This window comes from Dipodomys merriami, unplaced genomic scaffold (genome assembly GCF_024711535.1).
Source record: "Dipodomys merriami isolate MVZ:Mamm:240054 unplaced genomic scaffold, mDipMer1.0.p SCAF_49, whole genome shotgun sequence".
In the NCBI taxonomy this organism is placed as follows: Eukaryota; Metazoa; Chordata; class Mammalia; order Rodentia; family Heteromyidae; genus Dipodomys; species Dipodomys merriami.
This window is the reverse complement of record NW_027206057.1, coordinates 5,589,830-5,608,210: the sequence shown is the minus strand read 5'-3', so window position 1 is coordinate 5,608,210 and position 18,381 is coordinate 5,589,830. Positions and strand designations below refer to the sequence as shown.

The window sequence follows — 18,381 nt, the reverse complement described above, 5'->3', positions numbered from 1 at the left end:
CGCCCGGCCCCGGCACGGCTGCCCGGCGGGACCTCCGAGAACGCCCCGGGAACCCGTGGCCACCCCCCACCCCACACACACACCGCGCCCCCGGGACCCCCCCTCGCCCCCCGGCCCTCCCCCGGCGCGCGGGGTCCCCACCGCGGCCCAGGACACCGCCCCGGACGCCCGCGCACAGCCCCCCAACCGCCGCCGCGCGCGCCCCGGCCGCCGGCCCGCCGCGGCCCGGCCCGCGCAGCCGCCCCGACCCCCCGCGGGAGGCCGAGCGGGACCCGGGGTCCCCGCGGACGGGGCCCAGGCTGCCGCCGCCGGCCCGGCCCCGGGCGGCCCCGGGCGCACACGAGGAGCCGCGGTGCCCCCACGCGCTGCCCGCCGCGCGCCCCGCTCCGGCTCGCCGCCGCCGGCGCCGGCTGCAGCAGCTGCGGAAACCCCGAGCGCCCCGATCCCCCGGGAACCCCGTCCCGGCGCCCCGTTTCTGTTCTCCCCGTCTACCCCCACGCCGTCCCGGGACTCGCAGCCTCCGCCGCGCATGGGGCCGGTTCTGGGGGAGGGAATGTAAACAAATCGGGGTTTTATAGTTACCTCACACTCGAGTGCCGTGTGCATCTCCTCTCCGCTCGGTACCAAACCCCGGCTGCACCAAATCGTGTATTCACCAAAGACGACTGCGCTAACTGCGTCGCGGAGGCCAGCGCTCCCGACGCCCGGTTACGCCAACGGCGTACAAGGCCCACTCAGGTCCCTGCGCAGCCGCACCCGGTCCGCCTATGGGTGCTACGCTACGGGCGTACACGCACCACCCAACCATTCACTTCGGAAGCGCGGCTTGCGTAGAGAAACTGCACCACTCGCGGATTGTACACGGATGGTCGGAGCCACAGGAAACTCGAGTCTACGCAAATTGCGGAGACCCAGGGCTCGGCGCTAGTTTTGTTCCAAGAAAGGACGCCGCGGGGGAGTTGGGGCGGCTTCTAACGCATGCGTGGAGCGCCCTTTACCACTGGCCATCTGGCCCGGCGTGGCACACAGCACGGGTAGCCGGGGCCTTGGGCAGGCGGATGCGGGACGGACGCTCTCGGGACAAACGTTTTATTTAGCCAACAGGTTTCATGGGGGCATAACTGGGGACTATTTTTTTTTTTTAATGTACAGGCGTTAAATCAATCCTCCTCTGTTAACGTAAGCGCTTCCGTCTGAGGGGGGAAAAAGAGCAACTTTAAGGCTTTGCACCACCGCCCCGCACACGCGCGCGCACCGCCACCGCGTCCCCCGTGAAAGCGCACTTACTGCAGGCCTTCCAACACTAAAAGGAAAGGTTGAGGCTCGACCGCAGCCACTCCGCTCGCGCAGACGCCTTCCCGACTTTCCCCCACCACCTCCACTGAACTGATCGTCCCCGCTCCCATTCCCAGGCCGGGCCACCCCGCCGGCCCGCCACGGTCTCCTCCCCCTCCTCTTAAGCAACGCACAGCCCCACATTTCCCTTAAATGGTGGCTCTGGAAGCTTGCCCTTTGCTTCACTGCTCTGCTTCCTGGCTCTTCGTGCACATGTTGAGGCTCATTTGTATTCTGCCCGGGGTGCTTGGGTTTCTGTCTTCAACCAGAATCTGGCTAACAGTGAGGATGAATTCTAGGGGTGCCTCACGGGTGTCTGGCAGCGTGCATGTAGCCATGACCAAGGATGCACAGCAACCTTGATGTGTCGGGTACTTCCAGCGGGCTGTACCTGTGTATTAATACCCATAGCATAGTGTAAGTAGGACTTATCCAGAAACGGAAGCAAATGAACTATAATTACAGAAGAGAGAGAGAAGAGAGTTGGTCTCCAAACCTATTCAGGATGGCTGCAAAGTTCTGTTAACCTGCATGTTGTACCTTCACGGACGATTGTTTGGGCATTTATGACTCTACGGAGCACAACTTTTAGATACTTAGTAAATACCTTGCCCAAGTGCCGGGACATTAAACTTCTCCTATCCTTACTGAAGCTGACACAGGAAGAAAGAAAATCCAGAGGGGTGTAGGAAAGAGTTTCAAGTCTCACTCTTGTCGTTTTGTGAAGGGCGGGGAGTGGTCTTGGTCCTTAGCTTCATGGAGAAATTCAGGAGATAGTTTTACAGGTAGTCTAAGAAGCATTCTAGACCTGAATCTTTATAAAGTTCATAAAATTATGATAACATATCTTTGAATCTAAAACGCAGAAAAACCATCCAAGCCTGGGGCCAGTGGCTCACTCAGGAGGCTGAGATCTGAGGATCATGGTTGGAAGTCAAGTGGGGAAGGAATAAGCGACTCTGAATAAGTCAGACGTGGTGCTATGGCTTAACCACTAGCCTTGAGCAAAGAGCAGTTCAGTCACAATGCCCAGGCCAGGAGTTCAAGCCCCAGTAAAGGGGGGGAGGGGGGAGGGGAAACATCCAATTTACCCTATAATTTAAGGCTCCTAAGTATTCAATTGAACATCACCACCCTTAAAATACACATTTCTGTTAAATAGCATGTCCCCCCTTGCATTCTGTACTTCCATTAGTTATGTATTTACAAGATTTGTGTTCACTGGGTGCATACAAATATAGATAAATCCTTGATCAGATGTTGAAATACTGCTGTATAAGTTAGTCAGTAGCTACTTCTCTGCATCCTCTGGGCTTTCTACCTCTGTCCTATTGTTAAGAATTCTTAGGCCTCCAAATTTTTGAAAATTAAAGGCTAAGATAGCAGACTTGGTGCTCAAATCCTAGATTAGGCACCTACTTGTTGATGCCTATTCTTTATATTTTAAATATCACCCCTTTATAAAAGTATATAGTAAGCTACTTGTAAATAAAGATCATGTTTGGGGGGAGGGGGAGCAGGGAGGATTGGGTGGGGGGGCAGGGGGAGGATGGGAAGGGATGGTAAGGGGAAACAAAGGAGGAGGCTACAATGCGTGATAAGAAATGTACTCATTATCTTGCCCATGTAATTGTAACCCCTCTGTACAGTATTTTCACAATAAAAAATTAAATTTAAAAAAACATAAACAACATAAAGATCATGTTTCTAAGTACTTTTGTAACTCACTCAAGTGTTCATATCCATTCAAGTATATGCATACTGATTTAGGCAGACCCAAAAGCAAAATTATTAGCTAAGACAAATGACCAATCTACAAACTTTCTACTAGGAAAAAGAATTCAGAAAGCAACTTTCACCTCTACACAAAATCACTTGCTGTATTTAATAATGGGTCACATAGCAAAACTACCACTAAAACAAATAACTACATGTTAGGATAAGGACTTTCTCTCCCCCCCAAAAAAATATTGTATGAGTTGAAAAGGAAGTTTCAAGGAATTTCTAATATGTTAGAACCACAGAACGTTCTTAAAGGCTATTATGATGCTTTTTTCCATCCATTTGGTTCATAAAGAAGCTCATTTAAAACATAGCACAGTATATGTGACTTCAAAGGATGTATCCCGTTAGGTGTAAATGATTTACCTTTTATTATTTTTTTATTTTGCTTCCTCAAACTGCCTCAATCACAATATTAAGTCACATATGGAAAGTTTTAAATGTAATATATATCTGAACTTTTAAGTGTGACCTATTACAATAGAGGAAATAAAAATCATACCTCATACCTTACTCTGATTGAAGGAAGCCCATGTCATCAACTTCATATTCCCTCTAAGTGAGTAGAAAAGTGTCACCATCCACAAAAGTGGGCCTTTAAAAATTAAATCTGTGAAGAATATGACTGATTCTAAGACATCAGACCTTCCCAACTCAACTGTGCTTTCCATAAATCAAGATTAGTAATCACCAAAGAGAAAGAAACATCTTTAGTATGAACTCTGCTTTTCATATGGCCCCAAAGTCTAAATCAGAGAAGGTTATGAGTTATAAAGACCATTAATCAATAGTATACTAAAGCATAAATTATGCTGATATATCAGTGGAGTAGAAAGGATGTACCAATGTACCAGAATGGATGTTTAAAAATTGGGAAAGGAAGCTGGGGGCTGGTGGCTCACGCCTGTAATCCTAGCTACTCAGGAGGCTGAGATCTGAGGATCGCGGTTCAAAGCCAGCCCCGGCAGGAGAGACTGTGACTCCTATCTCCAATAAAACACCAGAAAACTGGAAGTGGCGCTGTAACTCAAGTGGTAGAGCACTTGCCTTGAGCTGAAGAGCTGAGGGACAGCTCCCAGGCCCAGAGTTCAAGCCCCACGAGCAACAACAACAACAAAAAATATGGGAAAGGAACACAAAGATTATGCAAAATGGCTTTAATTTTAGGATAAAAAATTAGTAAATACCCATTTAATTTTAGGATAAAAAATTAGTAAAATCTGGTACCAATGTCCCAGAATGTATGTTTAAAAATTGGGAAAGGAGCACAAAGATTATGCAAATGGCTTTAATTTTAGGATAAAAAATTAGTAAATACCCATTCCGTTTTAGGGACTATTTCAGCCTAGGGATTCAATTCTTAGCTCTGGATTTAGATCTTTGAAACATGTGACACTGTGTAACATCAATTGTTGAAATAAAGAAATGTGTCCTACAGCGAGATCTTTTTCAATAATTTGTGAGACAGTGTCTGTATTATTTATTTTATTTATATCTTAAGATGATTCTGCACCATCTTAAGACTTGTTATTCCTAGATCAATGGAGCTGGGGGTGTGGCTCAGTGACAGGCTTACTATGTCAAGAACCTTGTTTCCTTAAAGAAAAAAAAGAAAGGAAATGAGCCTTGGGAGGTTCATGGAAGTTCTCTCTTGTAGAGCTCAGCTATAGCTGTCCTGTGCCTGTTTCTGAAGAGTAAGACTTGTGTATCTGAGAAGGTTATCCTGTGAGATAGCAAGAAAAGAGAAAACAACCAGCCCTGAAGACAGATGGATTTGACTGAAGTGTCTTGTCAAGTGAAACCATTCCAAACCAGTATGTTGATGCAGAGATGGAAATGAAAACAACACAAAAACTTAAGCAACTCCCCACCCAGAAGACAAAAGCTAACTTCTTTATGATTTGCTAGATGATTCTAGCATTAGACTAGCCAGCTACTTTGTCTCACCATGGCAAGGCAAACAAAAGACCCTTGGCATGCAGCATCTCTACTGTAAGAGTGATAAAAACTCATTTTAGAGTTGCCTCTAGTTCACCAACAAAGTTCTTTAGTAAAGAGAAACGTGATGTGACTCAAGAAAGAAAAAAGACCTACTCCTAAGAATAAACAAAAGTGAAAGAGTTCCGAGTAAAAACCAGACTAACCAGGCAGGTCACATGCTTGCCCACATTGTCAGGAAACTTTCTCACCACCAACTTCTCAGCATGGTCTCCAATCCCTAGACCTCCTGCATAGTCCCTTACTCCTGCATCCTGAAATTGAGCACAATTTGGCTTTTTACTAGTATGATACTAGTATGATTTGGAGATAAGAAGTCTTGGGGCATAGTGACAAAGCAAATACAGGGAGGGCAGAGAAAGTAGAATTAAGGTGATCTAGTCTGAGCAGCTAGGTAATACAGTTATCATTTATGAGGTGATAAAGTCTATAAGAATTGCTGATAGAAAGAGTAGAGTTGGCAAACATCAAAAGCTGGGCTGTGAACAAACATAGTATGGTTGTAATGTCTTCTAGGCATTCAGCAAAATAGATTCAAGTTTAACTAAAGATAGAAATAATAAAAATCATTAGCCAATAATTATTTTAATGAGAATAGAGAAGGGGAGGAAAGGAAAAGAAAGAAAATTTTCAGATCATTTTCAATATTCAGGGACCAGAGAGCGGCAGATCATCAGTAAAGAAAAAAAAAAACAAAAGACTGACAAAGAAAAGGCCGGAAAGGGGCATAGAAGACCAGACTTTTACTTGGAGAAGGAGTTCAAAGAGGAAGGAGGGCTGGGTGCCGGTAATCCTAGCTACTCAGGAGGCTGAAATCTGAGACCATCATGGTTCAAAGCCAGCCCAGGCAAGAAAAGCTATGAAACATCTCCAATAAATCATCAGAAAACCAGAAGTGGTGCTGTGGCTCAGGTGATAGAGCACTAGCCTTGAGCTGAAGAGCTGACAGTGCTCAGGTCTAGAGTTCAAGCCCTGGGACTGACCAAAAAAAAAAAGAAGAGGAAGGAAGGATCAATCATCAAAAGCTGTTATCAGCACAGATAAATGAAAAAATGATATGTTGGCTAAACTTAGCAATGTTACAACCAATGGAAAATTTTACAAAGCAATTTGGGGAGAGCAGTCAGGAGAAAACCGATATATTCAAGAGTGGAATTTTAAAAAGCACATGATTTACTAAAGAGATGGTGATGGCTAAAGTAGGAACTGGAACTCTATGAGAGATTCCTGTAAGAGATTCCTCTCTCCTTCCTTTTTGTTGAAGACAGAATAACACAGTTCATATGCTGATGGCCAGGATCCGGCAGAGTAGATGCAGAGAGAGAGGGGAGAAGTTAAAGGAGATGGCATGAGTGGGTACTGCTAGGGAGGAAGGGGCTGAAACATGGAGAGTCATTCATAATAAAAGGAAGGAAGGAAAATGGAAGCAAGTACAGTCTATGTGGTGATACCAACTTGTACAAGGTGTTTGGACAGCTTCAGTGTGCCCATGAAGAGAAAACAAGGTTAATCAGCCAATGATTGAGAATTGGAAATAAAGAGGTTTGACAGTCTGGCATCAATGGCTCACACCTGTAATCTTAGCTACCTAAGAGGCTAAGATCTGAGGATCATAGTAGTTCAACGCCAGCCAAGGCAGGAAAGTCTGTGAGACTCTCATCTCCAATTAAACACCAAAAACTCAGGAGTGGCACTAGGGATCAAGTAGTAGAGAGCTGGCCTAGCTGAAAACCTAAAGGAAAGTGCTTTGGCCATGAGTTAAAGACCCAGGACCAGCACTAAATAAATAAATAAATAATCATTTGAAAATGCCACCCCATGGGAACAAATTTCAAATCTTACCCAAATCTTTTAACATGTTATGGATACATTTCACAACTAACACTTATAATTATTCAAATAATTTATAGCAAGAATGCATCAAAATTCTAAATATTATGGAAGGCAATCAATGAATTGTCTTAACAAGGATGGCAAGTGTAAGATTTCATATTTTTTTTCAGGTACTAGTTCTAATTCTAAGTAAAACTCATTTTTTTAAAATAAAATAAACCTCTTTCCTGGTCTTCACGTAATTCCATTAATGATCATTTTTTCCAGCACACATCGTTGGAGAATTTTTTAAATGTCCCAGCGTTTGTGAGTGGAGCTTCTGGCAATGCCTGATAGCAGCCCACAGTGCTTAGCTTATGGCTTTCTCATAGATGACCTCACCAACAGCATCTGATGATGTCATCACAACCAAGTTTCATTCTAATTACGACAGCTGCTTTTTCTAAGTAGGTTTCAGAGTTGATCTTCCCACCCTAAACTCATAAAGTTGCAAGATTAAGACGCATTAGGCACAACTTCAATGTTTTAAATATGTTAACTCCTTGAATTCCCACAACTCTATAAAGCAGGTTTTATGTTGCCCATCTTATTAAAATCCTGAGTTGGTTATATGGTATATGACAGAGCCAGGATGCCAGTTGTACTGACTCTTAAAGCAAGACCCTGAGGGGTCCTATTTTTGTGAGAATATCTCTGAAATTCTGGAAAGAAAGACAAAAAAGAGAGAAAGGAAGGCAGAAAGGAAAGGAAAGGAAAGGAAGGAAGGAAGGAAGGAAGGAAGGAAGGAAGGAAGGAAGGAAGGAAGGAAGCAAGGAAGCAAGGAAGGAAGGAAGAAAGGAAGGAAGGAAGAAGGAAGGAAGCAAGGAAGGAAGGAAGGAAGGAAGGAAGGAAGGAAGGAAGGAACTAGTAGACTCTAAGTGTAAATATCAGAGGCTAGTAGACATTTTTAATGTAATGTTAAATGAAATAATAGAATAAAAACAAAAACATATTGGTTTATTTTGAACATGTGTTCTTTGTTGATTTATCTTTCAGCCTAACAAATCAATTCCAAGAACAGTGGTGATCCAGTCTCTTAAATTAAAATACTCCTTAGACAATCTGATACATTCATTTAAGTGCTTTCCCTCTTTCACAGTGATTTTACCTAGTTGTTCAAGTATTCATTTAGATAAGTAAACTTATGTAAGGAGAACTGCATCTCTGTTAATGACTTCACATATACTAATGTAAGTATGAGCAACTAATGTGCAGATCAAAGAAGAACTGATATAGTACAGGAAAACTTAAAGTGAAATTCATTCAGAAGAATAAAGACACATGTCAGTCTGTAGATTTATAAGTCAACATAATCTGTGCGTCTACCTTGGGAAAGAAACAAGTATGAAGGGGTAGACATATGTCTTTATGTACAAGTTTGTGTTTCTATTATGTGCAAACCACTACGTTAAGGAGTTGTGATGGCGAGATGAACGAAGGTGAGTGTATGGCCCTATCTATGTCTACTGCTGGTGAGGGAGGTGATGAAAGAGGTAATTACAGCCGGGCGCCAGTGGCTCACGCCTGTAATCCTAGCTACTCAGGAGGCTGAGATCTGAGGATAGTGGTTCAAAGCCAGCCCAGGCAGGAAAGTCTGTGAGACTCTTATCTCCAATAAACCACTCAAAAATCACAAGTGGCGCTGTGGCTCAAACGTAGCTTTGCCTTGAGCTGAAGAGCTCAGGGACAGTGCCCACGCCCAGAGTTCAAGCCCCACGACTGACCAAAAAAAAAAAAAGAGGTAATTACAGTACACAGTTGAAAATGCTATATTATGTAGGTATGGACAGCTATGGCAGCAAAGGAAAAAAGAAAAAAAGAAAAAAAAACACAAAAAGGAAAATACTCAGGTTGCCTAAAAGTGGCATTTGCTTTCTGGCTTAAGGAGGAGAGAACAGGTAAAAGGGAGACGAGGTGGGGGAAACAATCCAAGCAGATGCACGACCTGAGTGAAAGCATGGATTTAGTTTAGAGGAAAGAAACCACACAGTCGTGTGCATTTTGGGGGCTGGAGGATTTGGAGAGATGAGACAGGACTGGTAAGCAGGCCCTTTGTGTACTATACTAAGGAGTCTGAATGCAACCCTGAGGGCTTGAAGAACCTCTGAAGAATGTTAAGTAGGCAGGTGGCATGATCACAGGCAAGAAGGAAGTGAGGGAATGTGATCAGTGTGGTGGGCAGAATAGAACCCTTCCCCCTCCTCCAAGATGCCTATGTCTGGTAAGTAGAAACTGTGAAGCTGTTAAGTGACTCCTGTAAGAGGGACAAAAAGTAGAGATGAAAATAAGAACTCACTTTAATCACAAAAGGTTCCTAGAAGTGAACGGGGAGAAAGGGAAGGAGATGAAACTAAGGCAGAGGAGAAATGGTCAGAGAGGTAATGGATAAAGGAATTTATGCACAAATGGAATGTGTACATCTTCTAGAAGATAGGAAGGATGGTAGCTGGATTCTATCTTGGAACCTCCAGAATAAAGGCAGCCTTGATGACACCTAATTTTTGGCTCAATGAAGCCTGGTCAGACCTCTGTCCTACGGAACTGAGAGATAATAAATCTGAAAAGTTTTAAGTTTTCCATTGCTTATAGCAACAATAAAAAACTAAAGTTAGGAACCTACTATAATAATCACTTGGGTGAGCAGTGAGAGGCATCGGGGAGGTGGGGCAAAATTCAAATGTCATCTCTACTACCATTCTACCTGAGGCATTAAGCTGAGCATTCAGCCTCATTTTCAGTACCTGAAGAATAAGGAGTATTTTGCAGGGTTTTCTTTAATTTCTATTTTTATCATGACCATAAATATACTAACATTAAGTCCCAAATTCATATAGAAATGTATCATAATGTGATGCTAGAAAAACACTATTTTAAATGAAATTATTACCTTTACTCCCCCCAAAACACCACCACGACCACCATAATGTTGTATGATTTCCCAGTGTAAGATTCTCAGAATAGGCATTGACAATAAGTTTATTGCCAAGAGGCTGGTAGGTTGGGAGGAGAGGGAGGGAAAGAGTGGGAGGGTAGGAAGGGAATGGAAAGAGGAAGAGATTAAGAAGTTAGTGTTTAGTAGGTACAAAATTTATGTTTTCTATTTGGAATATTAAAAATAATGAAAGTATTTTAAAAAGCATGGCAATACATACACGTCAAACAAATACCTAGTTGTCTATAGTATTCAAGGAATTGAGTCGGACACCGGTGGCTCACGCTTGTAATCCTACCTACTCAGGAGCCTGAGTTCTGAGGATCGCAGTTCAAAGCCAATCCGGGCAGGAAAGTCCATGAGACTCTTATCTCCAATAAATCACTAGAAAACTGGGAGTGGCACTGTGGCTCAAGCAGTAGAGTGCTTGCCTTGAGCTGAAGAGTACAGGGACAGCGCCCAAGCCTAGAGTACAAGCCCCACGACTGACAAAAAAAAAAAAAAAAAAGGAATTGGACTACATCATAGCATATAACTGTTTGGTTTGGTTTGGTTTTGATGCTAGTGATGGAACTCAGGCCTCACAGCCTAAACATACACTACTATGGAACCTCAGCAGCTACAGACTATAAGTAATTTTGGAAATAATTTTCAAGAAAGACTTTGTAACTTTCTTCGTAGACATTACATAAGAACTTCAAATAAACAATGGTAGCTTGGTAGCTGGAGCAATTCTGATATAATCGAAATTAATGTAGGAACAGGAGCCAGTTAGATGCTGTAATTCTGCTTAAGTACTCTTTTGTTTTGTTTGGTTGTTTTATTGACTCATTTATTTTTTTAAATAAAGTAGCCAGATTGGTCATGGGTGAATCCACCTTAAGCATGATATAAATGTGATTTTCAGATTAATAAGCTTCCTTACAGAACAGATGCACCCTCTTAGGAGCAAACTTAGAAGTCACTACTTTACATTTAACCTAATTAAACTTTCAGCTATGGTTAGCAGTGAGGCTCAAATACTTCTATTTATACCTTTTTTAATTTTTTGAAATTTTATACTTCATAGCACTCTACATTTATACTGAAAGAGTATCTTCTAAATATCTACTGCATTTGTACAATATTTAACACAGTACTCAGGGAAGTTAAATAACAAGTTTAGTGGCTGACTATCAGACATTCTCAGTTAACCGGATAATGGGAGAGTGCTAAAGGACAGAAAGGCCATAGCAGCTAATACAAAATTACTGTAACAATCAAGCGCTGATAGCCCCTAATTTATTAGAATCACATAACTGGTTTCTGGACTAACTAGAGTTAAATGATCTTCCTTGCCTGTCAGTTTGGGACTAGGGAGGAGAGCTCTTCCAATTATAAATGAATGGCCAGTAAAGGACCAGTAAGAAGTTGGCTAAGATATTCAGGTTCAAAGTTTAAGTTTCTTCTCCTTTTTCATCTCTCTCATCCAAACCCAACCTACCAGATCTTTCAAAGTACCAGAAATATGTTATTCTGTAAAATTATTTGTCTACTAGTAATTAATGAAAGAGGTAATATTATGACTGGACATCATTTGAGTGACTGGAGCAAGTACAATATTGTTTAATAACCCTATATTCTACAACACACAGACAGATTGCATGGTTTCACAGTATTGAATCATCCAAACAAAATAGAAACGATGTAGGCAGACTCAGAAGGGCATATGTCTCTCAGAGTTTCCTAAGTCAATATTGCTGTGTGCACTCTGACTTCTTTCTTTCTCTTTGTGGCCACGCATGCCTACCTAGATCTTCCTACTTTTCTTACTTGACCTCCTTCCCAATTCACCTTTAGCTACTGAATGCATTTGTTGCATTAACTCTCATTCTATTTGTGTTCTTAACTACACTCAAGGTAGTTTCACCACCTCTTCCTTTTCCTCACTGAATATAGTGAGTTTGGTAGAGTAGTATATGCCTGTCACATATACCATGTGGTACAGCCAAAGTGGTCCCTTGTCCTCATTCTGATTGTCCCACCATGTAAGATTTTTTTCTGCTCTGGCTGCTTCTCTCATTTCTAGGCTCACTCCCCTTTAGGTACATTTGTAACAGATAATATGCTTCTGATGTTTAAAGAATCTCTCTCTGGTGATTCGTTTTCTAGTTTCTTCAAGAATGCTTCTTCTCTCAGCTTCCATACACATAGGCAATTTCTTCTAGCCCTCTTTGACCATACCATACCAGTGCTATAAAGGAGCATTTAAAGAATACATATATAAAAGTCTGTAGGTGCTCTTATTAAAAGGACAGTTTCCACTCTTCCCCCAAACCTGCTGAACCAGCATTTTAGAGGTGAAGAACAAAGATTAGTCCAGCTCATTCTTTCTGAACATTTGGAATGAAGGGGTTGTGGATGTAGGTCAGTAGTAAAATACATGCTTAATATGCTTGAGGTCATAGGCTCAATCTCTAGCATATACACACACACAAACACACACACACACACACACACACACACAAATTACATCAGGAAATTACTACTTAATACATTCATCTGAGCATATAATCCTGTAGTAATCTATGCTCAATTATTATAACAAAATTCATGAGACTAGGTCTTTTGTAAATTCAAGATTAAATGGCACTATTGATTTGTTCCATGGTTTGACTCCCTTTGCTGAGTCATCCCATGGCAGATGGCACCATTGTTGAAGAACATGCATATGCAAATGATCACACGGGCAATCAGAATGAGGAAGGGGCTAGGGAGCAGGACTTCCTGTTTGGGAGTGGGGAGAATGCTGGTTCTGTGGCTGGCCTGGGCTCTATCCCTGAGCTTTTCTGCCCAAGACTAGCATTCTACCAGTTGAGCCACAGCCTAGCTCCACTTCTGGCTTTTTGGTAGTCAATTGGAGATAAAGAGTCTCATGGACTTTCCTGCCTGGGCTAAATTCGAACTGTGAGCCTCAGATCTCAGCCTCTTGAGTAGCTAGGATTACAGATGTGAGCCACTGGTACTCAGCAAAGACTTTCTTTTACATAACAATATTCTCACAAGAAGTAACCAGGGGCTGGGAAGGTGGCTCAGTGGTAGAGTGCTTGCCTTGCATGCATGAGGCCCTGGGTTCGAATCCTCAGCCCCACATAAGCAAAAAGAAAAAAGCCGGAAGTGGCGCTGTGGCTCAAGTGGTAGAGCGCTAGCCTTGAGCTGAAGAGCTGAGGGACAGCGCCCAGGCCCAGAGTTCAGGCCCCACGGCCGGACCCCCACCCCCCCCCCAAAAAAGAAGAAGAAGTAACCAGAGCTCATAAAAACAGCCTTAACCTGCCAGGTGCCCGTGGCTCACGCCTGTAATCCTAGCTCCTCAGGAGCCTGAGATCTGAGGATCTCGGTTCAAAGCCAGCCCAGGCAGGAAAGTCTGTGAAACTCTTATCTCCAATAAACCACCAGAAAACCAGAAGTGGCGCTGTAGCTCAACTGGTAGCGTGCTCGCCTTGAGCTTAAGAGCTGAGGGACAGCGCCCAGGCCTAGAGTTCAAGCCCCACAACTGACAAAAAAAAAGAAAAGAAAAGAAAAAAAAGAACAGCCTTAACCTATCTGAAGGTAACTGTACAGCAGCACTCCAAAGACCTAAAGACCTCCCACAAGTTCCAAACTCTTAAAGGTCCTACCACCTCTTGGCTTCGCCACACTGAGGACCAATTTTAGTTTGGGGAGTAAATCATGGAAAATGTCATGTCTCTGTTAGTATCTATTGTCTGGTGGTTCCTATCTTTTGTTTCAGATGTGAACATCACACTTGGATGTCTCACAGGCAATTCCCAATGTTCCAAACTAAAAATATTGTCCCTCCATCCTTCCACTCTTTCTCTTCTTTTCTCTAGTTCTTAACAGTTCTGTAGTTCCTCTAGGCTGGGGGAAGGTAGCACAGTGAGGTAGTCATTCTTGTCTCCTCTTTAGTATATTATCAATACCTATGGGTTCTTTTTCCTTATGATGTTTTCTCTTTTGTTCTGTTCTGTTTTAAAAGGAGACAGTCTCACTATCTTGCCCAAGTGTGCCTGAAACTCTTGGGCTCAAAGAATCCCCTTGGTTTTGGTATTCCCCAATAGCTGGGGCTGTGGGCATGCAACAGTGTGCCCTGCTTCTTGTGACTCTTGACTCCTACATATTAACCACCACACCAATGTCATAGTTGTTATCATTTATTACCCAGAACTAGTTGGCTCCTGATCAAACTCACCTCTCATCCATTTTCCACAGTGAATGTCAGACTCATCAATAATTCTGTCAGTTATTTTCACATATAAAACTTCCAAGGTCTGCCATGGTCCTTGGATTAAACTTAGCTGACAAACAATGTTTGATCGAATCTGCTCCCATCACTGCCAATTTCTCTCTCATTACTTCGTTCCAGATTTATACTGTTCAACATGGTAGCCTCTGGTCACATGGGGCTATTAATCACATAAAATATGAGCAGTCTAAATTGAGACACAATGTAAGTACATTGGATTTTTAAAACACTGCATGAAGTTAAAAATTGTCTCAGTCATTTTTCATGTTGATTACATGTAAGATGATCGGATTTTAAATATATTGAGCTAAATATTATTTTTTTAATTTCACTAGGTTTTTATACTTCCTTCATATAACTACTAACTAGCTATATTAACAATTGGGTTATATTGACAGTACCGATAGCTCATGCCTGTAATCCTGGCTACTTAGGAGGCTGCAATCTGAAGATTGCAGTTCAAAGCCAACCCAGGCAGACTCTTACTTCCAATGAATTACCAAAATCCTGAGGTGGAGCTGTGGCTCAAGTGGGAGAGCACTAGCCTTGAACACAAAAGCTTAGAGACAGTGACTAGTTTCTGAGTTCAAGACCAGGACCAGTTAAAAAAATACTGCATTATTTTTCTTCAGGATAACACAACTCTAGACCTCTAGCCATAATAGAAGACTATACTGCCTCACATACCATGCTTTTCCTTGCTTAAAGTGCCCCCTTTTCTCTGTATTCTTTCCTTCATTTCTTATTTGTCCTTCAAGAATACATTTACCCATCACTCTGAGCTTCCCTTTCCCTGTCCCTTCTCAGAGCAATTACAAGTTAAGGGTTCTTGTATTTACTAGCACTTAGACTTCCTACCATGGCATATACTCTTCACTGTAATACATTTGTGGTTTACTTGTGTAGTCTCTCCCTGATACATCTACTACCTGATTGCAGGGTCTGTGCCTTACTCTATGTAGCATCCTTTGCCATCCAACACTTTGTTTGCTTCAAGCATGTGCTCAGTTAATACTACTAGGATGGCTGCTGGCAATGCCTTTCCTGGAACAAAAGCATGACAGATGGACAGACTTATAAATTAATACTTTCTGTACATCCCTAACCCATCTGCATCTTATCCAACAACAAACCCAATTCATCCTCAGGAAAAAAAACCATAAATTTCATCTGCCCTCAAAAAACAAAACATAAATAAATAAAAATAAAACTCCAATAGTTAACTTGACGGAAGAAATTATCAGAGAACAAAATGAGCACAACTTTTGCCTCCTAAATAGTTTTAAACTGCTTTACTTCTAGAAGATATTCAGTGTGAGAAAAATTACCTATTTGATGGAAAATATTTTTACTGCATTTCTGAATTTGTCTTTGCAAGAATTTAAATATGACCTAAAATCAAATTATTTTCCTTATAATCTTGCACTGTTGGCATTCACAGTGAAGTCTGGCATACACCAAACATTCTAGCATATTCACATCATAATTAACATTTACCATTTACCATTTGCCATTACCATTTACCATTACTCAGTTAAAAAAATAGTGGATGCTGAATATAAAAGTAATAAGGACAGGCAGTAATTATTTTGTTCCTCAGTCTCATATGACACATTTTAAGTGGTATCTTCAGTGTCCATTCAATCTGGTACTCCTAGACCTTTAAAAAAAATTAATGCTCTAGGGCTTTTTATGACATCACCAGGGCTTTCATCTATTTGTATTTTTATGAGATCAAAATGTCTTGAGGACTTATAAATGCAACTATTAAGTGTATTCATGCTGTGAGGCACTAAGTATCCCAGCTCTACTGCCTATCTACTTAAGTTCCTCCTCAATGCTCTGATACCAGTGTTCACTACATTGGTAAAATAGCTCACTAAAAACTCTAAGAATTACAATTGAGGAAAATAATGCCGCCTATGATTCTTTGGGTCTGGCTTACTCTGCTTAATGTATTTTTTCCAAGTCTTTCTATAGCCTTATGATGGGGCAATGTCATTCTTTCTGATGGAATCAAAGAATTCCACTGTGTGTGTGTATATATATATATATATATATATATATATATATATGACATTTTCTTGATCCACTGAGGGTCATCTGAGTTGAATCCATATCTTGGCTATGGTAAATAATGTTGCAATGAACATGAATAGAATATGTCTTGGCTATTCTTAGCAAAGGATCACAATGGCTCAATAGCTATGTGCATATGAGCATATAAAATGATGGTTATCGAAATAAACTCCAAGAAATGGAAGCAAGAGGTGTTTTTTTTTTAATTGTACTGTTTTCAGTTATTTCTTTTTTTTCCCTTTGGTTTATTCCCTGTTGTCACTGTTTTTTATTGCTGTGCCCTTTGTCTTGTATAAAAGTTTAGTTGATTTGGGGAAGGTAAGGGGAATCACAGAAATGATGGGACAAAGGGTGAACCAATGCAACAGTAATACTCATTAGACACTATGTTGGGGAGAGAGGGAGTCAGGTGTGTGTGGTGGGGGGAGGGGATAGGAGATCATGAGGGAGAGGATAACACTATTCAAAAAGAAATGTACTCATTGCCTTACTTATGTAACTGTAACCCCTCTGTAAAATTTACAGTAAATTTTTTTTAAAGTCTAATAAATAAGGGAGAAGAAAGTAACTGAAAGAGTCCACAAAAATAATTGCTTGGAGTTAAAACCCAGGTTTAAAAATAAATGTCCATGCATTCAAGCTAATATAAACAAATGATTGATGAAACTAATAAATTAAGAACAAATATTCCATGCAGAATTCCAAATAATTTATGTCGATTTTCCATCCTCAGGGAGTGAGAGTCTAACTTCCCACTGACTGCATGCAGGTATGCATGATGACTCCTTTTCAAAGAGTCTGGAAGACTTCATAGCAATATGCAGTTGGGAATCCGACAAATGATATCATCCTGGTGATCAAATTCAACACCATCAGTGGTAAATCATGTTGATAGATAAACATTTGATACGTTTTGATGAAAATGGCACTGTCACAAGGCGCTGATGGTTCATGCCTGTAATCCTAGCTACTCAGGAGGTTTGAGATCTGAGGATTGCTGTTTGAAGCCAGCCTGGGCAGGAAAGGCTGTGGGACTCTTACCTCTAATTAAATCACAGAGAAAGCCAGAAGTAGTGCTGTGGCTCATAGTGGTAGGTGAAATCCTTGAGCAGAAAAACTCAAGGACAGGGCCCAGGTATTGAGTTCCAGCCCCATGAGGGACCAAAATAAAAAGGCACATTGGGGCTAGGTCGTGGGTGTAGCTCACTGATGGAGCAACATGCTTAATATAAGTGAGGCTTTAGGTCATATCCCAAGCAACCACAAAAAATTTAAAAGGAAAATGGCACTTTTCCTCTGAGATCTTTCTCCCTCTAAAACTCCCAGTCCCTATCTAATTGTGAGGAAAACACCCAAGTCTTCTCTAAAATAAAATACATGACATGGCTTACTTCATTTAATATAATTTTTTCCAAGCCTTTCCATTTCCTAACAAATGGGGCAATGTCATTCTTTCTGATGGAGGCATAGAATTCCATTGTGTATATATATACCACATTTTCTTGATCCGTAATGAACCCTTAGATATGTATTTAAATGTTTTTTTCTTTCATGCATTTGTTTCTAACGCATTTATAAGATTATTTCTTTGTTGCTTTGTATGTCCCTCCCCCACAGTATAACCCCTGCTTTCACTATATTTGATGTCGGTATAATTTGTGGAGGAGATGGGGAAAAACAAGTCGTTTAAGGATACAGGTGAACCCATTGCAACAATGAGAAGTACACGTTGTCATGTCGAAAACGAACTTTACAACTTTGGGGAGGGGAGGATTGGGTGGGGGGGAGTGGAGGGAGGCTGGGAAGGGATGTGAAGGGTAAACAAAGAAGGAGGCTGCAATGCTCGATAAGAAATGTACTCATTATCTTGCCCATGTAATTGTAACCCTTCTGTACAGTATGTTCACAAAAAATAAAAATAAAAAAAAGAATTCTAAAAAAAAAAAGAATAAAACAACAATGCTTGATAAGAAATGTACTCATTACCTTGCTCATGTAACTGTAACCCCTCCTCTGTACAGTATTCTCACAATAAAAAACTTAATAAAAAAAGAAAAAAGAATAAAACAAAGAAAATAAAATAAAATACATGACAATTTTC

General features: G+C 41.5%; 1 protein-coding gene and 1 long non-coding RNA gene across 5 annotated transcripts in view; one reads left to right on the top strand and one right to left on the bottom strand.

Moving 5' to 3' along the window:
* Slc39a10 (solute carrier family 39 member 10) overlaps positions 1–18,381 on the bottom strand; it is a 120,595-nt gene that overhangs the window by 46,730 nt on the left and 55,484 nt on the right. The window contains exon 1 of one of the 4 annotated variants that reach the window (XM_069995696.1): positions 1,288–1,368. The exons of 2 other annotated variants lie outside the window; for them this stretch is intronic. The gene's annotated coding sequence lies outside the window, so the exon portion shown is untranslated. Of the gene's footprint in view, positions 1–582; positions 723–1,287; positions 1,369–18,381 lie in introns of those variants that run through there. One more of the 4 variants, XM_069995698.1, reaches the window with a different exon arrangement.
* Positions 9,120–18,045, top strand: LOC138809226 (uncharacterized). The gene is made up of 3 exons (XR_011366755.1): positions 9,120–9,208; positions 17,014–17,158; positions 17,898–18,045. It is a non-coding gene; the product is annotated as an uncharacterized lncRNA (long non-coding RNA).